Here is a 24089-nt window from a genome sequence, read left to right as displayed (position 1 = left end):
GAAACATTAAGTATGAATCAGATGTTTTTTTGTTTACAAAAGATCTACGTTGGTAAACATTGTGTACCCGTATATAAATATTAACTCAAAAAGTTTACCATTAAGGGCATCTCCACCGGTCGGCTTCATTTTCGCACACATCTCCTCGCTCCGCTCCCTGCCAAAGTTCAAGGTCACTCACGGCGTGAACACCACTCGGTCATCGAACGTCCTTGCCGTGAGTTCCCGTGTTTCACAGCCTCAAATTCCCCTTATTCCATTGCCCATGTGATTAGCAGGGAACTCAGATCAGATAGCTGAAGATGGTCCTCGTGGCGGACACTCCGGCCTAGAACCGCACCGTGCGGCAGTTAGTCAGTTGCGGGTTCGCAAAGGAAGCGGTGCGTCGCGTCGGAAGACCTCTCGAATCTGCCTGTCCGTGGGTGTGCGTGTGTGTTTGGTGGAAAGTTTCGTTCCGTGGGAAAGTTTTTCCGATTTTTTGAGAGTTGGGGAAAGAAAATTTGTCGGGGTCGAGAAGGGCGTCGGTATAGTGGGGGTTTGGTCCCCGGCGGAGGTGGTGAAGGTGACCAGGCTGCAGTTCCGGAATAGATTGCAACAGCTTCGTTGCGGGAGAGTTGAGCCTCATAAATACCGTGGACTGGATTATGTCGGCGGCCCTCAGGGATAAAGAGGGCGTTGGAGGGGCGTTGTGGCAACTTCCGGAAGAAACGAGCTGTATCGGAATCATTGGGCACAGTGCTAAAGTGGATAATTGAGAGTGATGTTGGGGTGATACTTCCGGAACGACTGCCAGACGAGACGATGATGACATCTGCGACATCATGCGACGCGTTCCCTACAGTGTCGGGGTGACAGATGTTCGATTTGGTTTTTTGCTCCTCGGAGCAACATGATGGAACTAATGTGGATTAATTGACCTACTGGAAGGAAAAAGCTAGCACGTCATGAGAATCCGTAAGGCAATCTTATTATCCAGGCAGGCGTGGAACTTCATACAACACATCCAACCGTACGGCGACGTTTACACTAAAACCCCGGTTTACGCTCAGGCGTTACGCTTTGTATTTCGTCAATTTCTCTGGAACGACGCAATATTTTTGCAAACTTTTTGAAGCGATTTATACGTCTTGTGCAGATCTACAAATTGCTTTCAAAAGAATGTAAAAGCATCACACTGTTTTCGAGAAATCAACCAAACAAAAAGCGTAACGCCTGCGCGTAAACGGGGGTTTTAGTGTACCTTGTTATGACCTTCTGGTCCTAGTAGGCTGTAATACGATTCAATTTTCACCCCAATCTCTCAATCTATCTGTGAACGGGACAAAAGAAAACGGTGCGGAAAAATTCCGAAAAATCTGTCCTGTTTACCGAACCGATTGAGTTGGCAAATGAGAATCTACTCCGAGTCCCATTGCGCCTGGATCCTTTTCACGAAATTTTTCATGATTTGAATCCTGCGAAAGGGAAGGCAAAAAAAAAGAAAGAAACGGAAACTGGGTGTGTAAATACACCATTTCCGTTTCTTTTTACGGCCCAGGTGACATCTCTCGTCGTCTCGTCCGCAGTGTCAAGGGCCTCCCTGATGGCATGCTGGCTTGCTGAGACTTTGTTTGTTTTGTCGATACTTTTCTGCGAGGAGGACAAAGTCGAGTGGGGGTGCTTCAGCTCTAGGATGTAGCACATCATCCAGGAATGACTTGTTTAGTGGCACTTTAAGGAGTCGTGCGTTACTTGGTTGCGGGCGGGGGGGGGGGGGGGGGGAGGTTTTATGGAAGTTACTTTAGCGAGAGTTGTGTTTATGAATGAAGCAATGGTTCTTTGTACAATTTAGTTTGAATTAGAAAAAAAACAAACTTGTAAGTTGAACTTTAAGATTTTTGACAAAAGAGCTTCAAAATTATTTACAACATTTGCTGCAAGAATTTCGATTTCATTGCTACATTAGCAAGTAAAATCTCGACTTTCATTTAAAAGGTCTTTTATTTATAAGAAACATATTCCATAGACTCTTCTGACTAGAGGAGGTATTAGACTATGACAAACAAACAAACTCGCACTTTTTGGTGTTTACTAAACTCGCAAACAAACAAACGCAGGCAAACTGTCAAAAAGTGCGAGTTTGGTTGTTTGCCATAGTCTAATACCTCCTTAAATGAACCATTTTGCATTTCAGTTATCTGCGGACAAGTTTTCATACAAATTTGGAGAATGTCCATTAACAAAAATATCATGACAATATTGAAAATATATTAACACAGAGTAATCCAGAGAGCACACTCCAAGGAAAAGTCATTAAAATTGTTGGCTCCGTTACTCTATACCCTTTGGAATCATAGCGGCTCAAGGCGTTATGTTTTCAGCGTTACGGGTCTGCTCAAGAAAAATGTTCATCAAAGCAAACTAAGGTTTTTTGCAAAGATTTGTCTGTTTTGACAACTGAGTCAGAACAAGAAAATTTTGATCTTTGACTACAGTGTTCCCCAGAACCGTAGACTCAAAAATGGCAGTGAAGCAAAAGTATGCTGTTGGGGTTGAAACCCGAAGTTCGGATTGGCCACGTTCGTACTGTGACATCTGCGAAAGCCAGATAATTCATGTCCAGCTTTTATCAGTCGTTGCCTTCAAATTTGTGCAGTGGTATTAGATCTGAGGGCAATGATTGGGCCGATGAATCATAACAAAAGTTTTAAAAACTTATTGTTTGCTTCAAACATAAATACCTATTTTGCGCTTGTTTTTTTTTTCGAATAAAGTATTTAATATTTTGTGAATCATTACTGAAAAATATATTTTTTCTCAATCTGTTTTCTTGGAGCGGTTCCAAGGTTTTTCCAGATGTGAATCTTCAGGAAAAATAAAAATGATAAATGGTCCTTTCATTGAATGGCGGCCGCAGCTCGGTTTCTGATTTTGGAAGTGGTGGTGTCTCGGGTGGTGTTATCGTTGATGGATTCAATAATTCCTTATTGAAGCCGAGTGCCAACACCGGAGAACCATCGAATGGATTAGAACAGTCGCTGAGCATTCTAATTAATTGAGCACCGCTTTTGCCACCAGGTTCACGCTTTCCCAGTCCGTTCGTCGATCCATCCACAGACAGGATCAGCTCGACAATGGGCCCAGGTCATGTAAAAGCTACACTTACACTTGTCCGAGCTGGCCACCCGGCACTTATTCTTTGATTCCACGGCGGGTAGTAATCTGCTCGATACGGAACATCCAGACACTTTTCCTTGGCGCAGCATTACATGCAACAGTACGAAGTAAACATGGTAACCAGAAAACGATATTTGTTGATTTTGGGAACTTGAACGCCTTGAACGTCAGTTTGCCTTCTATGTATAAGCAAAATTTTGCTGAAGGGGCGATGTACCACGATGTACCGCGTAACGCAACCATAAATTAAATGCCAGTGCTCCCTCTGGGTTACTCTGTGTATTAATCAAGTATCCATTTTCGAAAAATGTCGGTGTCATTGACAAAAGGTGTATGTTATGGTTGGAGTTTTGGGGTTGAATTGCGAAGGACAAAATTTTTATATTTTTTATTTGTATCGATTAGAAGACACAAAACATAATAAGTGCATCGGTTTCTTATTTTAAATCATTTCACGGCGTGGCTGGAGCCGAAAAAATCTGTGTAAACGAAAAAAATATATAAGAAAACATTTCTTTTTTCAAAATGATTTGTGATTTTTAACTGACCTAGCTATAAAAAAAGGCTTAAAAAATATGTGTTATAACATATTTTACAAAAAAATCTTACATTTAAACGAATGTTTTAATGTTTGCAAATCCGTTTTGTTTTTCAGAAGATATTCCATTTAGAACACAATCATAGTTAGCCTGATTTTGAGTGACAAATATGGTCCCAGAGGAGCATGGTTTTAATGCCAAACGAAGTTCCCATACAATATGGAATATCTTTTGACAATCAAAACGGATTTAGACACTTTAAAGAAATGGTAAAAAAATTTCTCTGTGAATCTGTTGTATCAAATATTTTTTAGATCTATACACTTATTAGAACAGGCCAGTTGAAAATCCATAAAACTGTAAATCAAATAACTACAAATTTTGAAAAACGCATTTTTACCGATTGAATATTGTAATGTATACAGATTTTGATTCAAGCCGGTAAAACAAGTGCTGTAAACTTTTAGCAAATAGCCCATTTTAATTTTTTTAAAGCTTATTTGATTTTGAACCCCTTTATTTTGCCTCTTAATTTTTTTTGCACTTTAGAAAAATCATTTCATATCAATCTAAATGCAAAAAATCATGTTTTTCACAATTCAAAAATAGTATTAATCTTCGTTAAACTTTTGAATATTTTGAAATTTTTGAAAAAAAAATCTGAATTTAAAGTTAAGATCAGCATTTTTAAAAAAGTAAATTATGTTTTTGTAGCTCTTTTTAAATGTTAGACTTTAGATTAAAGTTCCGATATTTTTTTCAAAATGGTTTTAAAAATAGGAAATGTTTTGTTTTCTTAAATAGAGCTATTTTTGATTACCTTCAAAATTTTTTCTGATCGCTTTGATTAAGATATGATTTTTTTATTTTTGAAAAAAATTCAAATTATTTAAAACATAGATTTTTTTTAACTGAGAAACGGCTCACATTATTTAAACTTACAAAAGAACTTTTTGATTGCACATTTGGGTTACAACAACAAAATGATTTTAGGGACTCCCCCTGGCTAAATTCCTTCGGCAAAATTAAGCATCTGTGCCAAATTTGAGCCAAATCGGTAAAGGTTGAGGGGTTAAAATTGTGAAAAAAAACTTTTCATATAAAAACTTCATTTTTTAAACCGTTAATAACTTTTCAGGATCAAATCAAGTCGCTTTGCACTCTTCGACAAAGTTTAAGGGTGTTACATTTCACATGAGAATCTCACTCTTGACAATATTCTCACTCAATTATCACCACCTTCCGAATAAAATTGGAATTATCCATACATTTTTTTCAAAAATTCCCATAAAAATTTCAACTTTCAATAGCGACCCCCTAAACCTTAACCGATTTGGCTCAAAATTGATACCCTCTAAAACATATTTTTTGAGGCTCAAAAATCATAACTTGTCTTTAATCAATATGTCGGTTATATATTTTAGGTAAAATCATCGATTATCGTGGATTTCGGTAATTTTGCAGCTTTCGAGAATTTGCCTTTTAATACCAACCCAAATGGTTCTGCTAATGGAAACTTTGATATTTTTTTTATATTAGCTTAATTATTTATAAACTTAAAAAAATACAAAATTACAACAAACAGTTAATGTTCAGAAAGACTAGAAAACTGGTCACGTGTGATTCCATTTATGTTCCAAAATCCACAATAAATATAAAAAAGGCGTAATGCTTGCCTTGCAAGTTGCCTCCGGATTGCTCGATTATCTCACACATTTCATGGGACAACGAGCAAGGAAAACAACGCATAAATTTCGATTAAAATTGGCATCGCTGTAAAAACATGCTGTCAACTGGGTGGGTACTTTTACATCGCAGAAGAGTAAGTAGTCCGCCGTAAGCGTGTATTCTTGTGCATGTTGGTTGAATCGAGTAGGCCTTGAGGGAACTTGAGCTGACTAACATACTTTGATCGGTGAAATGCGTCGTAATGTTTTCATTCAATTTCTAATGAGCTTTTGGCAAAATACTGTTTCACAGACAAACAGACGCAAAATGTCAAGTTTGATTCGATTAAAATGAAAATTTTCCGCAAAAAGTCTCACCAACAGCAATTTGAAAGATGAATCTTCCTCCACCAGATGGGTTTTCCTTCGTGTCCCATTATTCTCACAATGTTTACAATAACCTCGCGAACAATGCCGATGACAATTGCGTGGGACATTCCCGCGCAGTGCTGACAGGCAATTAAAGAAAAGCTTTCTTTTCCTTTTTTTCTTCAATCGTGTTTAATCTTTTGCGCGTATAATGGGATTCCTTTGTGCCTTCCTCCGCGAGGCTTTTCTTCATTTTCATGGATGAGAAAAAATCTTCTGAGGCTGTTTTCCACGAAGATATGTTTGCTCAAAAGAAAGCAAACGGAGATTCTTGGACTGTTTAGCAAGTCTTGCATAATTTTGTAGCTATTTAACGAGCTCGCTTCAAGTAACCTATCAAATTTCATTAGCTTCAACTCAATTCTCGGAATTGTTACTTTAACGTTGAAAAATTGGTCATTTTCTGCACAGTTTCTTCAAGCACAAAAAGCCACACCCAAGAAGAAAGTCCATAAAAACCTTCCGGCAAGAAATAACGAAAAAAAACTTTGTTTTTATTCCACCATTCCACAAAACAACTCAACTTTCGTTTCATGTTGTTTTTGCGAGGGTGTAAAGGTGAGAAAAACGAAATTTCATAAAGGTACACGTTTTGCACGTTTCTTCTTCACCTTATGCTGTCATCTAAACGTTTCGCCTTAAGATGGCAGACAACTTAAGGTTCTTCGTTAAGGAGAATGTTTTTGTTGGGGTTTTTCTGATCTTTTCCAAATGTTGCTGTTACTATTAAGTTTTTGCTTTTCAAGACATAATTCGAGATTTATTTTATTGCTGAACTATTACTTTTTTCAATTCTTAGTACTTTTTGTAAAGTCTTCTTTGAGATATTAGATCCTAAATTGCATTACTGTTCAGTGTTCCAGCAATCCCATCTAATTTCCCAAAGCCTACTGCAATCATACCTTCTGAGAAAATCGGTCAAATTGACAGGACATAAAATGGTGCCATCATTTAGGGTCGTTAGCTCCAGTGCTTCAAGGAAGGTGATGTCGATTATCTCCGGTGTACCACCTGTGATCTTTCTCGTGTTTGCCACACTCGGACCGTTCATGGAATCGATTAAATCTGACCATTTTATTACACAAAAGTCAAAATTGATACTCTGAGTTTAAAAAATGTATTATTTCAATATTCTATCAAAATTAATAGAGTCAAGCCATTCTTCAGAATTGTAGAAATTCAAAGCTTTCATGAAAATAAGAAATCAAAGTGAAAACGAGATGACATTGCTAATCCTGGAAAATCTCCACCCATCCCACAAATGGTTCTATCCTAGAAACCTTCCCTAATGATGGACCCATTTAGTGTCAATTACCACTTTGGCTTCACCGAGCACCTGTTAACCTGTCAGCAGGTGTCACCAAAGTATTATTAATTGGTTGTGCTCGGTGAAACCCACCCAAAGCCTCCTACGCGGCTTGCTTTGATGAAGCGATGAAGTTTTTTTTGCCGTCGAAGAAAAACTTTTTTCCAAGGTCGTTGGATAAATTTATCAAATTTATTCCGGGTTGAGAGTCCATCAAGATGATTAATTTTGGGGTTGAACTTAAACCGAAACGGATTTTGGTTTAAAAAAAGGACCGCCTTAATTAAAATGCAAAAGAAGTGCGGTTGGTGATTTTTTTTAGGACGAGGTCTTTTATCAGTCCAGACTTGGTCAACCCACTTCACCAGATCCGGTCTGATGAGCAACTTCTTAGGGGGCAAAGCAGGCTGGCCAGCGGAAGTCATGCCGGTTTTTTAAGGGTAGAGGGCAGCACCGCCTACCAGGATTTCCAAGCAGCTGGAACCACTGATTGCGCCCACCACAGTTCGTAATGGCATCGCAAGTAATTTGCATATGAAACAACAGCCCGGAAATTGTGTCGCATGGTTAAACCAATGTTTTTAATTGCACTGGTTTTTGCGTCACACGCCAGATTGTGTTTGGTTTTTGTCAAGTCGGGGGAAACTTTTTAATGAGATTGCCACTTTGCGATCGTTAGTTGGAAAGTGTTTCTAGGAACATCGGTTTTCCAACGAGCTCTTGGAAGGGAGAAGTTATCATTAAGCTTCATTTGAGATAATTTAAAACTTTCTATGCTTAAGTGCTTTGCTTTCATGTTGGATTGGATTTGCTTTGCTTTCATGTTATTAACAATTTTGTTGATGTTTTATTTTTCATTATAAGTTTTGCAACTAAAACAGGTGTCAAAATTACCAAATATTTCCAAATAATTGCAACTTTGTAAAGATTTCGTTGAATTTTCATTCTTCGAGCTGCCAAAATTGCACTCCGTTCAGATCCATTTTGAGCGCTAGCAAATTGAAAATATCAGCGTCTTTGTCTGTCGTGCCTTATCGGTGACAGGCAACGGCCACAAGTTGGCAATCGTTAGCTCCGCCGCAAACCGTAGGTTGGGGTTTAATTTCATGACTGACTCAAGTTTATAATTGGGCATTTCTTTGTCAGCCTAGTTGTCTAGATTCCTTTTCAATTTAGGTGAATTTTTGGATTTTTTTTCATAATTTTTTAGAAAATCAATTTAAAATAAATTGAAAATAAACTGAAATTAAATTGAAACTAAACTGAAAATAAATTGAAAACAAATTGAAAATCAATTGAAAATAAATTGAAAATAAATTGAAAATAAACTGAAATTAAATTGAAACTAAACTGAAAATAAATTGAAAACAAATTGAAAATCAATTGAAAATAAATTGAAAATAAATTGAAAATAAATTGAAACTAAATTGAAAATAAATTGAAAATAAATTGAAAAAAAATTGAAAATAAATTGAAAATAAATTGAAAATAAATTAAAAATAAATTGAAAATAAATTGAAAATAAATTGAAAATAAATTGAAAATAAATTGAAAATAAATTGAAAATAAATATAAAATAAATTGAAAATAAATTGAAAATAAATTGAAAATAAATTGAAAATAAATTGAAAATAAATTGAAAATAAATTGAAAATAAATTGAAAATAAATTGAAAATAAATTGAAAATAAATTGAAAATAAATTGAAAATAAATTGAAAATAAATTGAAAATAAATTGAAAATAAATTGAAAACAAATTGAAAATAAATTGAAAATAAATTGAAAATAAATTGAAAATAAATTGAAAATAAATTGAAAATAAATTGAAAATAAATTGAAAATAAATTGAAAATAAATTGAAAATAAATTGAAAATAAATTGAAAATAAATTGAAAATAAATTGAAAATAAATTGAAAATAAATTGAAAATAAATTGAAAATAAATTGAAAATAAATTGAAAATAAATTGAAAATAAATTGAAAATAAATTGAAAATAAATTGAAAATAAATTGAAAATAAATTGAAAATAAATTGAAAATAAATTGAAAATAAATTGAAAATAAATTGAAAATAAATTGAAAATAAATTGAAAATAAATTGAAAATAAATTGAAAATAAATTGAAAATAAATTGAAAATAAATTGAAAATAAATTGAAAATAAATTGAAAATAAATTGAAAATAAATTGAAAATAAATTGAAAATAAATTGAAAACAAATTGAAAATAAATTGAAAATAAATTGAAAATAAATTGAAAATAAATTGAAAATAAATTGAAAATAAATTGAAAATAAATTGAAAATAAATTGAAAATAAATTGAAAATAAATTGAAACTAAATTGAAAATAAATCGAAAAACAGTTAAAAATTAACCGAAAAATAGGTGAAAATTAATCGAAAATTCATTGAAAATTTGACGAAAATTAATTATTTTTTTTTTAATTTTGAAAATCAATTGAAATTTTATTGAAATAATTAAAAATAATTTGAAAATAATTGAAAACTGTTTGAAAATTCTTTGAAAATAAATTGAAAATAAATTGAAAATATATTGAAAATGAATTGAAAATAAATTGATAATAAATTTAAAATAAATTGAAAATAAATTAAAAGTAAATTGCACAAAAATTGAAAATAAATTCAAATAAATTGAAAATAAATTGGAAATAAATTGAAAATAAATTTAACATAATTGAATTAAACATTATTGAAATTTTATTTAAATTAATTGAAATCTATTGAAATTTGTTGAATGCATTTAATTTAAATAAAATTAAGTGTATTGAAAATTTGTTTACTGGATTAAAAAATAAACTTTAAAATAATTGAAAATTTATTAAAAAAGCAAAGCAATCCACTTTAACGACCCCCGGGTCTTTTGTGGCCTCTGTTGCAAGTTTCTGCTCATTTCTAGGCGTCCGAAGGTTATGTGTGGTGAGTCACTCAAAACCTCTTTTATGCTAATGGACCAACGTTTTACTTCCCCATCCGATAGAAGGCGTGATCAGGCAAATCTCGTCTCGAAAAATGCCACCGGGTCCGTCTGGGATTGAACCCAGGCCATACTGGGGTTTAGAGGCTACCACGCTAACTACTAAACCACCGGACCCGGCAAAAAAAATGAAAATTTATTGAATTGTGTAAATTAATTTGGATCGAAAAAAAAAGAAAATTAGCAACATTTTACGGTACGCCTCGAAAAGCACCCTTTGTGGCAGCTAGTTTTGGCAAACAAAGATGTGGAAATCTCCAATATAGAGGCAACGAGATATTGTCCTGCTCGTTAGGGGTGTCTGCCGGCCGTCGGTAATGGACGATAAACCACCAACATTCTGTAGCACCCCAAGATCAAACAAAGATTCGTTCTCGGGGGGGGACGCGCCAAAATCCCTCTGAAGAAATGGCTAGAGGGTGCAGAAATCATTTGCTCAACGATTTGTGAAGTTGGCCTTGATTTTCTTTTATTTTTTTGTTTTAATTTTGAAATTTTTCATTATAATGTTCAAAATCAAATATAACAATAATTTTGGGTAAATTTACTTAGTCAAGATTTTACACACCAAAGGTTAGTAGAACATTGGCTAGCTCCTAGCTCTAGATTTGCCGGAAGCTTACAATAATTTTCCCCACCAAGGAGAGATAAATTGGTCCTTTTTACTACTGTGTGGACCCGGTTCATTCCCTCCGGGGCTCGGGACAGTTTCTTGGATCGTTGTGAGGATTTCCCTTTATTTTTCACCCCGGCTCGATTCTGAAAAATAGGCTGCGGATGTCGGGAATGCCCGTCTTGGCCGATGTCGACAAAGATGTCTGGGCCAGAACAAGGTTACAGTTTGGCCACGCTGCCAAATGCAGAGAAATGAAGCGAGCTTATTTTTTTCCTCTCAATTTGTTCAGAGGAAATGTTTATCTTTTTCGAGTCTGAAACTGAAAGGTTGCGTATTGATCTAGGGAGGCTGTGGAATTTGTAGCTTTCAGCAGTGGAGGTCACAGTAGGCCGAGCAGGGTAAATCCAATGATTTCGTAGCTTGAAATTGTGTTGTTTGAAATCATCTTCCAACACTTAATTCAGTGGTTAGTGGTATTCTTCAGCAAATATCCCTTGGCAACTGTTTAATTTGTGAACTGTGCCAGCTTATCATCGAGTTTTTTTTGCTGCAAATCTTTCCGAACAGTGAGAGAGTGAAAGAAACTTTTCCGCCGTTATTAAATATCAACAAAAAAAGACCTCGTACAAGAGCTTCCGAAGAAGCGAAAAACTTTTTCCCTCTTTTCACTTCGCATGTTGAACAAAAGTTTCTGAGTAGTTTCTGCAGAAGAAGAGGAGTTCGTTCAGTGTTTCCGGCCGAGTTTTACTTGTTGTTGTAGCTCGAAATGTTGTAGTTCGCAGGTTGCTTGGATGGTCAACTCGCAAACAGCGAAATCTCAGCCGGGCCACTTGGATTGCTTTGATTTGTTTGGTACACAGTTTCAAACAATGTCATTTTTGGGTGAACTCTCAACGATGACATCTTTGCTTAAACTTTGTCAGAGCCTGCTGAGAATTTAGCTTTTTGACGTTTCCAAAAATCGCAAAAAAAGTCAAGAGTTCCAAGCAAAGTTTGTTATCCTCCCGCTGGAATTGATTACTTTGTAAATTGTTGAGTAAACTGAATAAATATGCTAACACGACGACTGGTGGGCAGGAAGTTTTGGTTCTCACCAGGGAGTGCGTCATTTTTTAGTACGTCAGATTTACATATCTTCATTTTGCACCCGACGTGAGACGTTTTGCGTCGAAAGAAAAGGAGCAGCCAAACATTTTTGGGGAAAAAAGTTATCACATTCCGTCTGGACTCTCTCATTTGTCGCTTATGGGTGGGTGTACGGCTGTGGACTAGGTTTCACAGAATAAAAGACATTTTAACCCAAAGAATTCGGTTGAGAGTAAAAAGATCTTGATTTCAATTGAGAGAATAATCGTAAAACTGAGAGCAAAATGCTCTCGAATGACCGATATACATATTGAGTACATTGTATAGGCATTGGACCTCTTATAACTTATCGAGTCACGATAGCCTAAACTGTAAAGGCACAAACTTGTCAAGTCAAAGGTTGAAGGATCGATCCCCGGTGTCGACTTTTTTTTATTTGTTGCATAGGTTACCTTTTTTCAAAATTAACTTGAAAGAAACTTTTTTTATTTTTTTTTGCTGCTCGAAAATGATCCAAATGTCTGTGACTCTGACGCGAGAAGTGATTGTTAGCAAGGCAGAATTTTATTTCCAGCAAAAAGAAGGCAAATTTATTTCTGACCATTTTTTTTGTTGCACAACCGTGAGGGTACCTTTTTTTCGGCTTGGTTCTTTTCACACATATCATTTTATTTTTGCTTGCGTGCGCGTTGGCTACCGGAAGGAACAAAAAAATAGTTAATGTGACTATTATGAAAATCTCATTTTTTCATAAGAATCTTATTTTCATTTTTCTTTTCCGCTGCCAGGCAAGAAGTCGTTGGGCGCAATCTATAAAAAGGCACGATTTTTCACAGATGGTTCCTCAAAGGTTAACTTTTATGAATACTCACCAAGTGGTTCATAAATTTATTCCGACCGCGCCAAAGCAGATAACCCCTAGGGGGTGGAGTTGGATGAGTAACTTGCTCACGGAAAAAATAGCAGAAATCAACATTTCTACGTTCCTAGACGGTGTCGGCAGAATTCTTAATTATACGAGTGCGTTTGTTACCCGATTAAGGTCTTATCATGAGAAAATGAACGCAAGGTTTTGTTCTTTTGCAAAGAAAGTTGATGCTTTCGTGAGACAAAGAATTGTTTCAAAAATCAATTGGAAGATTTTGTGAACTTTTATTAGTTACAAGCCTTACCCGACAAACTTCGTTCTGCCTTTTTTTCGTTTGTTGACGTTTTTTGATTTTTGCTTATTCAGCCTTCTGTGATCAAAATTTGAGTTTACGTAAATTATCCCATACAATCTGCAGATGCTCCGGAATCAGTTCCAGAGTGGCCAAAGTTGTAACTTTTTGGCGTAAGAACCTTCCTTGTACTTATACGAACCCAACGCAACAAAGAGCACCTCGATCCGACGTTCAGTGTTGAATTGATTCGCGTTCGAACAAAACCGTCGAAATTTTTTATATATATAGATTTTTAATTTTTCTAAACTTAAATTTAAAATTTTTACCAGCTAAACAGTTTATAAAATTAGTTTTATCGTGACATCATATGTTTATTTAATTCCAAACAATAGTTATGATACAAATCAGCCATCAACAATTTACCGTAGATGTCCCTCTGGGGCCACTTTTCACCGGAACCCATCTCACCGGAAAGGACCACATCCTATTACGACTCTCCATAGTCAGCGTCCCTCAAGGGACGACACAAACCTCAATTCGCAAAGGGTCTATCCGAAGTCCGGGAAAAACTTTTTTCCCACCCCCACTTTCGCATTTTCTTTGATGTGTTTTCCCCCTGTCTGTATGTTGGGGGGAAAAGTACGTGTTATCACATCCGGCCTACTTCCCCCCGGCGGGGGAGCTTTTCTTTTCTTCGTCAAAGTTTTTCTTTCTTCTCAACACACACACACACGTGACTACATCCGGTGTGAGATACATGAGCTTTTTGTTGTTGTTGTTGTGTGCGAGGCTCTTCTTTTGCTTTCCCAAAATCAGCCGGATTAATGCGTGGGAAAAATGGTTCTGACTTTTCGTAGAATTTGTTGGTGAATCCCTTTCTGCAGGGAAAAAACTGAACAAATATGCTAATTCGAAGTGGTCAAACGTGATCGGAATTCTGGACGCGTTGTTTACTTCGAAGGGAAGGCTCGAAATTTGGGTAAACAAGTTATCCGCTTTAAGGTCCATAAATCGCTCACAGTTCGGACGTAAAGTAAAATCGATTCCGGGCGATGCTCCCCTTTGGGGAGGGGAGTGACAATTTCATGGTGGAGCGAAAATTTACGACTTTGTGGCGCGATAAGTGGCAATTTCCAGTCGCTTTTGCAATCAACTCCGGCTTTTCGCAGTCTAGGCAACCTGGAGCCCACGGGATTAACTTTGGTTTTATGTCTTTTATTTTAATGATGATGTTGGAATAATAAAGTTTTCAGATAGTTTTACCGCATATTCATTTTCTGTATCAGATGAGAGCGCATTATTCTATGGATAAACCCCATTATTCCGTAGAAGATATCAACTTTTTTCATAAACAGTGCTGCCAGACCAATTAAAAAAGGTTCTATGCATTCTTATCTCATTTTGTGTTATTAACATGTTCACCATGTTCAGTAAATTTCAAAATAATCAAAATAATCAAAATAATCAAATAATCAAAATAATCAAAATAATCAAAATAATCAAAATAATCAAAATAATCAAAATAATCAAAATAATCAAAATAATCAAAAAAATCAAAATAATCAAAATAATCAAAATAATCAAAATAATCAAAATAATCAAAATAATCAAAATAATCAAAATAATCAAAATAATCAAAATAATCAAAATAATCAAAATAATCAAAATAATCAAAATAATCAAAATAATCAAAATAATCAAAATAATCAAAATAATCAAAATAATCAAAATAATCAAAATAATCAAAATAATCAAAATAATCAAAATAATCAAAATAATCAAAATAATCAAAATAATCAAAATAATCAAAATAATCAAAATAATCAAAATAATCAAAATAATCAAAATAATCAAAATAATCAAAATAATCAAAATAATCAAAATAATCAAAATAATCAAAATAATCAAAATAATCAAAATAATCAAAATAATCAAAATAATCAAAATAATCAAAATAATCAAAATAATCAAAATAATTTTGAGCTGAGACATGTCTATGTTTTCAATACTGAAGTACAGTCATCCCTCATATTCGAAACAGTTTACAGATCGGCCAATGCTCAAAAAATCATAGAAAATCGATAATTAAACTTAATGATTCGCTTTTACCTTCATTTGAAAGCTTTTCTTGCGATCTTTCGAATGCTGTATCGAACAACTGCAAATTTTTACTTTTAGATCAAGTTTTTGAAGAAAAACTTTGACCCTTGAAATCCACAAATTCGGAACACCTTTTTCTTACGGATGTAAAAAAACTTTGGATCTCTCCAGGAATACATATTAGTAACAAAATAATCACTTCACACACTGAAACCAATGAAACTCAAGCTTAGTGATGTTTTATCCATGGTTTGATAACTTTTTTTTGTTAAAATATCAGTTAAATTCAGGTGTTCCACAATTGTGGGAGGCACAATAACATCCCACAATCATGGAACAGGCAATTTGGAGGCAGTGTTTTGCTGCTCTGGATAAAATAGTCTTGAAATGAAGTTTTTTGTTCAAAAAGTACTACTTTTACTAGTGAAATTGCAAGAAAATGTCCAATTAAAGGTCCTAAAAATAGTAAGGTCAAGATAAAAGCTGCATTTGGCATACTATTGACAAATTATCACAAAAGTGTTCCGAATATGTGGGTGTTCCGAATATGTGGGATGACTGTACCAGTAGGTTTCCCGTGCGTCGAATACTGTATTAACTGTATAAGATGTATGGGGAACGTACAGCTTCATTGGTGTTGATCCAGCAAATTTCTCAGCGGCGAGAAAGCCAAGATGGTTGGGGCGCGTACTTGGTAATCTGGATATGGATATGGCCATATGATTGGTGGTATTTTAAGGGTGTGCAATTTTTTTTTCTTCCGGTGGGTGATGTGCATGCTTTTGCATGCGATTTTAAACAGACATTTTTTCGGTGTTTTTAAAAAAAAAACGAAAAACCCATCCAAACAAAAAAATTAGGTGGCTATCTTGAAAAGTGTGCACTTTATCAAAAATGAATTTCGGAAATGGATTTTTTTTTGTGAAAACAAAGTTGAAATTTTGCTGAAGATACCAAATCGATCAGGAAATTCCATTAGAAGTTAAAGAATTTTGATTACGTTCCGTTTGTTTATGGTTTTAGAATCTGCCATAATTGTATGGTGCCTGGTATGGGTGAACCACAGAATGGCTTCATAGGAAAAGACCCCACCAAGTTTGAACCAAATCAAAAATAATAAATAAAATCCAATTCCGGTTTTGGTAAAGAATTGCTCAACAACATTTTTCAAATATTTTTATCACACATTTATTTTTTGTATCAGTCTATCACACATTTTGACTTAAATGGTTACCACCTAAGGATGAACCCTATTATTACGCTGGAAAACGCCAACTTCTTTCATCGCCAGTGCTGCCAGACCTACCACCAGGGCACAGATGACTCCCGAAGCAAGTGAGGGTTTGGAAATCCGCCACGCATTGTTACCTTCATTCGTGCTATCAGAGTCCTTATCATAATCAGTCAAATTTTGATGCAATTCAGTGAAAAATATTGACGTGATGTTTGGCAACACTGGCTGCTGCAGAGTTAGGTTGCACCGTCCGTGGAATTCTTCGAAATTGGGCACATCTGTACAGTTGCACGAATCGCTGGGCACTGAAAATTCTATGTCGGATCTAGGGCGTCCAAATTTCCCGGGTTTTGAATTTCCCGGGAAACGGGAAAAATATTTTTGGAATCCCGGGAATTCCCGGGATCCCGGGAATTTTTTTAAACAGTAATAAAATCTAAGTTTTCAAGCATAAAACATAGAATTAGCTCAATCATATAAATTGCTGATAATCTACACTTCAATCTATACAAGGACGACAGTTTTTAAAAGCCTATATAAAATTAAAATAAGTTTTTTTTGTTCTTTGTTGTGCTTTGGATTTTATATGAACTACAATGTGATTCAAATTAAATAAACTTATACGCATATATTTCTTTTTTATTTGACATAATCAGAAAAGCTTGAAAAAATTCTTTGAAAATATTTTTAAAAAACAAGAGGCGACAACAAATTAAATGACACCATCCAATGTAAAATTTAAGATAAGTTTTGAATTTCATGTTTTACATAATAAAAATGTATGCAACAAGTGGCAAAAAGAAAAAAAATTCAGCACGAGTCGTACATTTATCGGATAAATCTCGATTACTTTTTCAAAAGGTCCTATTTACATATGAAACTCTTGGCGCATTTATTGTTTTGAAAAAGTTATCTAGAAATACGACAAGTGCGGGAAAAATCAAGTTTTACAACAAGTTGCTTACAACATCTTTTGCAATCCCGAATAAACGCCTTTCGAATGAAATTTTTGCAAACATCCATGTGTTTAATAAATTCACCGTTAAAATTAAAAAAATAATTTGAAAATTTTACTTATTGATACAAGTGCTAAAATGTTTAACTTTCACAAAAAAACATTTGCAAAAAACATATTTTACAAATTATTTTTAAGTTACTACCGCCAACTAGGAAAAAACAGTCTAAATAGGTAAGAAGATTTTAGAACAATAAATTAAAAAATCGGTGTTCTGTGAAAATGTTTTGTTCTGTTCCTGTTTTTACCACAGTAATTCAAAACATCATGCAAAAAAAAAAATACTAAATAGCTGTCTAAATTCGTTTCATTTTTCCTGATTTGCCCCACATACCAGTGCTTGATGAAACAGTTTGCCCTAATAAACTAAATTAATGCTGATATATGCCGAATACAAATTATAATGCTTTAAAATTATTATCGATTCTGAGGTATTCAACTGTTCATATATTTCCACAACCAAATCAGAATTTCCAGACCAAATTTTTTTTTCGGGAATTCCCGGACAAATTATAAAAAATCCCGGGATTCGGGAATTCCCGGTTCTGGAAAAATCCCGGGATTTTTGTCCCGGGAATTCCCGGGTTGGACGCACTAGTCGGATCCATACAGAAGAATACAAAATATCAAAGAGACATATTTTGCTTTCATTTCCAGATTTTTTGAATGCTTGCGATAATCTTGTAGCAACAGTCCAAAACTATTGCTTCGAATTAGGATAAAGTTTTGAAAAAAAAATATTTCTAGAACGTATCGAATGGTAAATCACATTTGTGATTCTCGCTAGAGAATCTTTCCAACTGATAGTAAGAACACTTTTCTTGAGTCGTTGAGCCACGACTGTACTTGAGAGAGGCAAAATAATTCGTTTCATTATAACAAAAACTTTCACCCACTAACTGAACTTGAACTGATCCCTCAGGTTTGCTGTATCTAAATTTAAACTTGAAAACATGTTTGTCAAGAAATTTAACTATTTGATGCGTTGAACTATCGAAACCATCTGTCGAATAATAAATCCAAACAAAGCTGCATGTAATCCTGTCTGAATGGATTGTGACAATTTTCAAACGAAGGTAGCTTGGTGCAAGATTGTCCGCCCAATTGAATGGAACAAATTTCGTATTCTGACGACGTAGATTCAACATTCCTGATCAGACTGTTTCAGTGAAAGCTACGCTTCGCATTTTAGTACTAATCGCTGGTGAGAACTTGAGCACGTGCCTAATTATTTTGTTTATTACGGTTAAGAAATTTTCTAGACTCATTGACAGAGATGGTATTTTCTCATTTCCTCGCCGATTGCCGAGGGCTTTTAGATATCGTCCCTCGCTCAAATCATCAAATTTTCGGCGTTCTCCCAAAACTGCATCAAGAGAGCGAAGCGAAAACGACGCCGATGAAATAGCGAGCAACGAACAAACCGATGCGTAAGACGGAAAAAAATCTCTCGCACAGCCAGTCCCCTCGCTCAAAAAGCAAGAGAAAGAGCAATCGTGAAATTCTCTCGCCCGTAAGCCCTGTAGAAATGAGTTCATTTGTGTGCGTGAGCTCCAGTGTATGTATACAGCAATTTCGTGTGCGTGTCTCTCCGGTTGGAACGATGGCTCCATCGGAGCCAGCGATAGGGTATTTCTCGTCGATGTGATGGGCTTTCGATATTCGCGATAGCAAGCCGACCATCACTCGGCTGCGAAAGAGAAGAGAAGTTTTAAGAGACGAGGAACGCACCGAAATATGCATCAATGATTGTGCGATGGTGATGGTTTACCTACCCTGCTCATTGATGGTTATTTCCTAGAAAAATGTGATGAAATTGAACACTCATACAATTTTTACGCGTTTTAAATAGATGCAATTTCACTTTAAATATTTCATGAATTATTCGTTTTGGTTTGCTATGTAAAACAACCCTATCATCACAATCACGAAACAAACGATTCCAAAAATCACCCATTTTTCTACATTTGTTAATTGAATACTATCGCGGTCTTTCTGAATGCCATTTTCTGTATAACTTTTTAACCGATAGACTGGCAAAGTCTTATTTTTCGGAACTTGGTAGGCCATGGCGCAGTCTTTATACCACGTTTTAAAGGGTTCCATCGTGGAACAGTTGCACGACTCCGGTTGAGCTCCCTTCTGGATGTCATATCCGATCCACATGCCAAACTCGAGCATCCGCTCAACCCACAGGAACTGATCTTCGTCGAAAGTATACGGATTGTTCCGGGTGATGGTCAGCAAAAGTCCATAGCCTTGCCCTCGAATAAGAACCAGATTGTTGAAGATGATTACGTTGAACAGTCCAAGAAACAGTGGGAGACACTCCAACGTAGAGTCGGAGGTACCTGCCCGCAATGTCGGACATGGGTTCGTTTTTTGCCGGATGTATTCGATGACAAATGTGACATCCGGATGGTTGCAGCATTGTCCTTCTGTTAGGTACAGGCTTACGAATCTCATTTCTTGATTGTAGATCAGCTCCAACCGGAACCGGCGAGCGATGATCAGCTTGATGGCATCAATCCGAAAGGACGTTCTACCTGCGGGATCGTCTGCAAAGTAATAACTGACCAAATTCAGCGAAAGAGCATCATATGTCTGGTGGCAGCCATCGAAGATTGGTAGTATGGAACAAGGCTGATCCTCCAAGGTAATGGAGCAAATGTCCGTCTGGTGCTGAGGAAAAAACTTCCAACTTTCCAAGCTTCCAACCAAGAGAACCATAAGAGATGGTATTACAATCGCAAAATACATTTTGAAACTGTGACAATGTCAGACTCGAAACTAATAGTTAAAGACATTTGTATTTTCCAGATTTCCACAAAAATCACTATTCATTGGGAAATCCGTGTCTAGACCGTGTGAAAAGCGGCATTCGAGGTTGATTTAGCTAGAAATGATTTTAATTCCATTTAGAAATGCAATGGATTTATCGAAATCATGACTGAAGTCACCTGAGCAATTCCAACCAACTTCACATTCGCAAACATGAACTTTACCAAAGTTGGCCTTGCTTTGTTGAGCACTTACGCGGTAAGCTGCTCAGCATTCTGCATTATTAAAGTGTCCAATCGAGTTTATTGTACCAAGTTGCCAGTTTTTGAAGGCTGCCTGCAAACTCAACTCACTTCAAATCTTGTGCTGGCTGGAATTTACCATGGTGATAAATTTAAACGAATGGAACCGGGATTATTTTCCATTCTGCAGATGGTTCTGAATCATAGCTTTAGGTTTCAATTCAGCTACGATCAACTTGGCAGATCGATGGAACTAAAAATGTTTGCTGATAACTGTTGCATCAACGACACAAACGCCTTTCTCACAGTTATATATGATCGCACTGAGTTGAAAATATGTCCCTCATATCTGCTTAACAAATCCCTCTACAGTGCAAGTTGCATTCCAAACTATTTTTCACTGTACAACATACTAATCCAAGAGGACATTGTAGTGATTCGAAGCAAACTATTCGGATTCTTGTTCGTAACCGCGGAGAATTCTTCAACCATTCAGCACAAACTAACGCTCTTTAATCGAATATCCAAACCAGGCATGTGGTTTGGGATCAACACAAAGAGTGAATTGCCGGAAGACTCGTGCAACTGTACAATGATTAAAAAGTTTGCCATTTTTTACGAAAAATGCAATAGATTTTGGCCATTCCTAGATCATCCAACTCTTGCAACTAATTATAGTGTTTCAGGCTTCATGAAGGAATCTAATCGACGAAATGTTACGACCATGTCAAACGGCTGGAACGCACCTTCGTCGGTGATCATCATTGGGCTAGTCTGTACTATGGTGATCGTGCTGGCAGCACTGCTAATCCAAGACGTGGGATGCCACCTGCGCAGCAACAGGGTTCGTCCTTTGACTTAGGATTATATGAGAATGGTTAAAAAAACTGACACTGAATAAATTACACAAAACAAGTTAAGAGTTATCCAAGATCGAATTTTATTCAATATCGTCATTGAACCATTTTGATAGTATTTCTCGAAATGTGCGATTATGATATTATATAAACGAACCCTCAAACCATTATCACAAAACTAATGATCCCAAAAATAATCTTTTTTCCATACACGACATTGTCCCATTGTCCAGAACTTGGTGGGTCCTGGCACAGTCTTTAAACCATGTTTTGAAGGGTTCCATCGTGGAACAGTTGCACGACTCTGGTGGAGCTCCCTTCTGTATGTCATAGCCGATCCACATTCCAAACTCGAGCATTTTTGAATGAGAGCGGATTCTCCCACTTAGCGGTCATCAGAAGCTCATAACCATTCCCTCGAATCAGAATCAGATTGTTGGAGATGACCACGTTGAACAGTCCAAGAAACAGTGGGAGACACCCCAACGTAGATTCGGCTGTACTTGCCCGTAATGTCGGACATGAGCTCGTACTCGATGACAAATGTGGCCCACGGATGGTTGTAGCATTGTCCTTTGGTTGAGTACAGGCTTACGTGTCTCCGTTCTTGGTTGTAGACCAGCTCCATACGGAACCTTAATGGCACTAATCCGGAAGGACGTTTTACCTCCGGGATCGTCTGCAAAGTAATATCTGACCAAATTCAGTGAAAGTGCATCATATTTCTGGTTGCAGCCATCGAAGATTGGCAGTATGGACCAAGGATGATCCTCCAAAAATATGGAGCAAATGTCCGTCTGGTCCTGAGAAAAAAACAAGCTTCCAACCAAGAGAACCATAAGTGAAAGTATTCGGAACTAAATTTCGGGTTGAGATGTCCAAAAAGTGTTCACGTGGTTTATGGATGGTCCCTTATCACATTTTATTGACAAAAAGATAAAAAAACAACCTTACCTGAGAAATTCAACACTTTGGATCAAATCTTAGCAAATCTCAGTATTTACTGACACAAACGCACAATTGTTTCACCGGTATTTAAGATTTATAAAAGAATGTAACAAAATTTAAAGCTACAACATTTCTTTCAAGCTGACATGGCAGCACTACAGCACGAAAGGAAAAAGGTGTAGGCGTCGCGACGCTCATTTACCCAAGTAGGCTGGTAGGGAAGAACTTGAAAAGAGCGTTGTACGTTTGAGTTTGTCGATGTCGATTTTTTTCTCTTTAACTTTTTTCAGAGTGGTCAAATCTCTTCGCACTCTTCGGCAAAGTTGTGACCTGGAACACGAACCAAAATCTTATGAGGTTCATGAAAAATCAAAATTCCAGTGAGGTACTGTCACAGTCGATAAAGCTCTGCTTGAAATAATAATGTCTGGCTTCAAGGTTGTAAAAAAAATGTCTGAAAGCAGTCGGCTGTCGTTAATTGAATTGTGCAATTTTCACAAATTTCTTAAAACTTGTTCACAGTTTCAACATGGATGTCTCGAGAATCAGTTTGATGTTACTAACAGTTTTAACAGTTTTTCGCAAGGATTGTGTTCAATTCTCTTCCATCCAGATTTCCAGAAAATCTTGTTATATTCTGCCACATTTTGAAAATTGCCAACCGAAATTCTATTCTGTCCCACAATCTTCACGGATGTTGGAACAAACGATAGCATCACCCCACTTTTAAACTTTGTTGCCGCCCATATATTCACGATCGCACTAAACTTCAACCAGTTCAAAAGATCCGTTGAGCTGCAGGCGCTGCCCGAAAACTGCTGTTTCGAACAAACGGCAGAACCCTTTCTTACGGTCCTGTTCAGCTACGACTTCGAGGACAAGTGTGCTGGCTATTTGATGGAAAAATCCAAGCAAAAATTTCGCTGCGGCTTTCCACCCTTTGCCCTGCTAAACATTTTGATTCTGGATGACTTAATCTTGATTCGCGGAATTAAGTACGGATTTCTGATGACGAGCGAGAAATTTAAATTACAGTTTTGGAGAAAATTATCCTTGCTGGAAAATCTTTTAACATTTCTGATGTGGATTGACGAAACCATAACAGTTGTACCCTTTTTAAACTCGTGCAACTGTGCACCGTTGCAGCAATTTAATGAATTCTACAAAGGGTGCACTCATTATCCAGAACAAACGAAACCTACCATTACAAATGATGCTACTGAAATTATGGTTTCATTCGAACTGCAACACGAAATTCAGAACAATGGAAAAATTCTAAAACAAAAGTTGCCGGGGCGATTATCGGCGCAGTATTCATGGTTCTGTTAGCACTGGTTATAAAAGATTTGGGATTGTTTCAGCGAAACAATACAGTGTACCCATGAAACCTTGTTTTGCATTACAATAAATGTATGATTATGATATATTGGCAAGGAATGTATGCAAAGTATGGCCTTTCTTTTATTTAAGTACTACATTTTGTATGAGGAAAAACTGGCCAGAAGGAGATGATTTTTTTACTGCAATAAGGCCATTGCGAGAGAAAAATGAAAGCTAATGCAGTCATTTTGTAAAGCTTGAAAATTTTAATGAAAATATTAGTTAAATAAACTGAAAACAATCTCAAATGCATTTTTAATTATGTTAGTTTGAAAATATTTTTAATGTTTATTAGGGTGGTCCAAATCCGGGACTTCTCGAGGCTACCCCCTGAGATCAAAGATCGACCCATCACGAGGCTAAATTCAAAATTTGAGCATATTCTGACCACGGGAACCCCTCCCTCTAATTCGTTAAAGTTTGTATGGGAAAAATCGTCAAAATGTAAGAAAAAAAACAACAGTTTCAGTTTTTTACCTGCGGAGGGCGTAATAGTCATCCAATCTTTATCAATTCTCAGATGTAGGACCTTCATTGGATTTAGAACAACTTTCCCGAATACACCATATTTTTAGGA

General features: G+C 36.0%; 1 protein-coding gene across 24 annotated transcripts in view; it reads left to right on the top strand.

Moving 5' to 3' along the window:
• The first annotated feature begins 391 nt into the window (after nucleotides 1-391).
• Nucleotides 392-24089, top strand: part of LOC120417793 (potassium channel subfamily T member 2) — a 367487-nt gene continuing 343789 nt past the window's right edge. For 5 of the 24 annotated variants that reach the window (XM_052710607.1, XM_052710608.1, XM_052710603.1 and 2 more), the window contains exon 1: nucleotides 399-954. The gene's annotated coding sequence lies outside the window, so the exon portion shown is untranslated. Of the gene's footprint in view, nucleotides 955-24089 lie in introns of all 24 variants that reach the window. The other 19 variants (XM_052710612.1, XM_052710610.1, XM_052710614.1 and 16 more) reach the window with 9 other exon arrangements.

This window comes from Culex pipiens, chromosome 3 (assembly GCF_016801865.2).
Source record: "Culex pipiens pallens isolate TS chromosome 3, TS_CPP_V2, whole genome shotgun sequence".
Taxonomy (NCBI): Eukaryota; Metazoa; Arthropoda; class Insecta; order Diptera; family Culicidae; genus Culex; species Culex pipiens.
The sequence above is the reverse complement of the archived record's forward strand: the minus strand, read 5'-3'. Positions and strand labels throughout refer to the sequence as shown.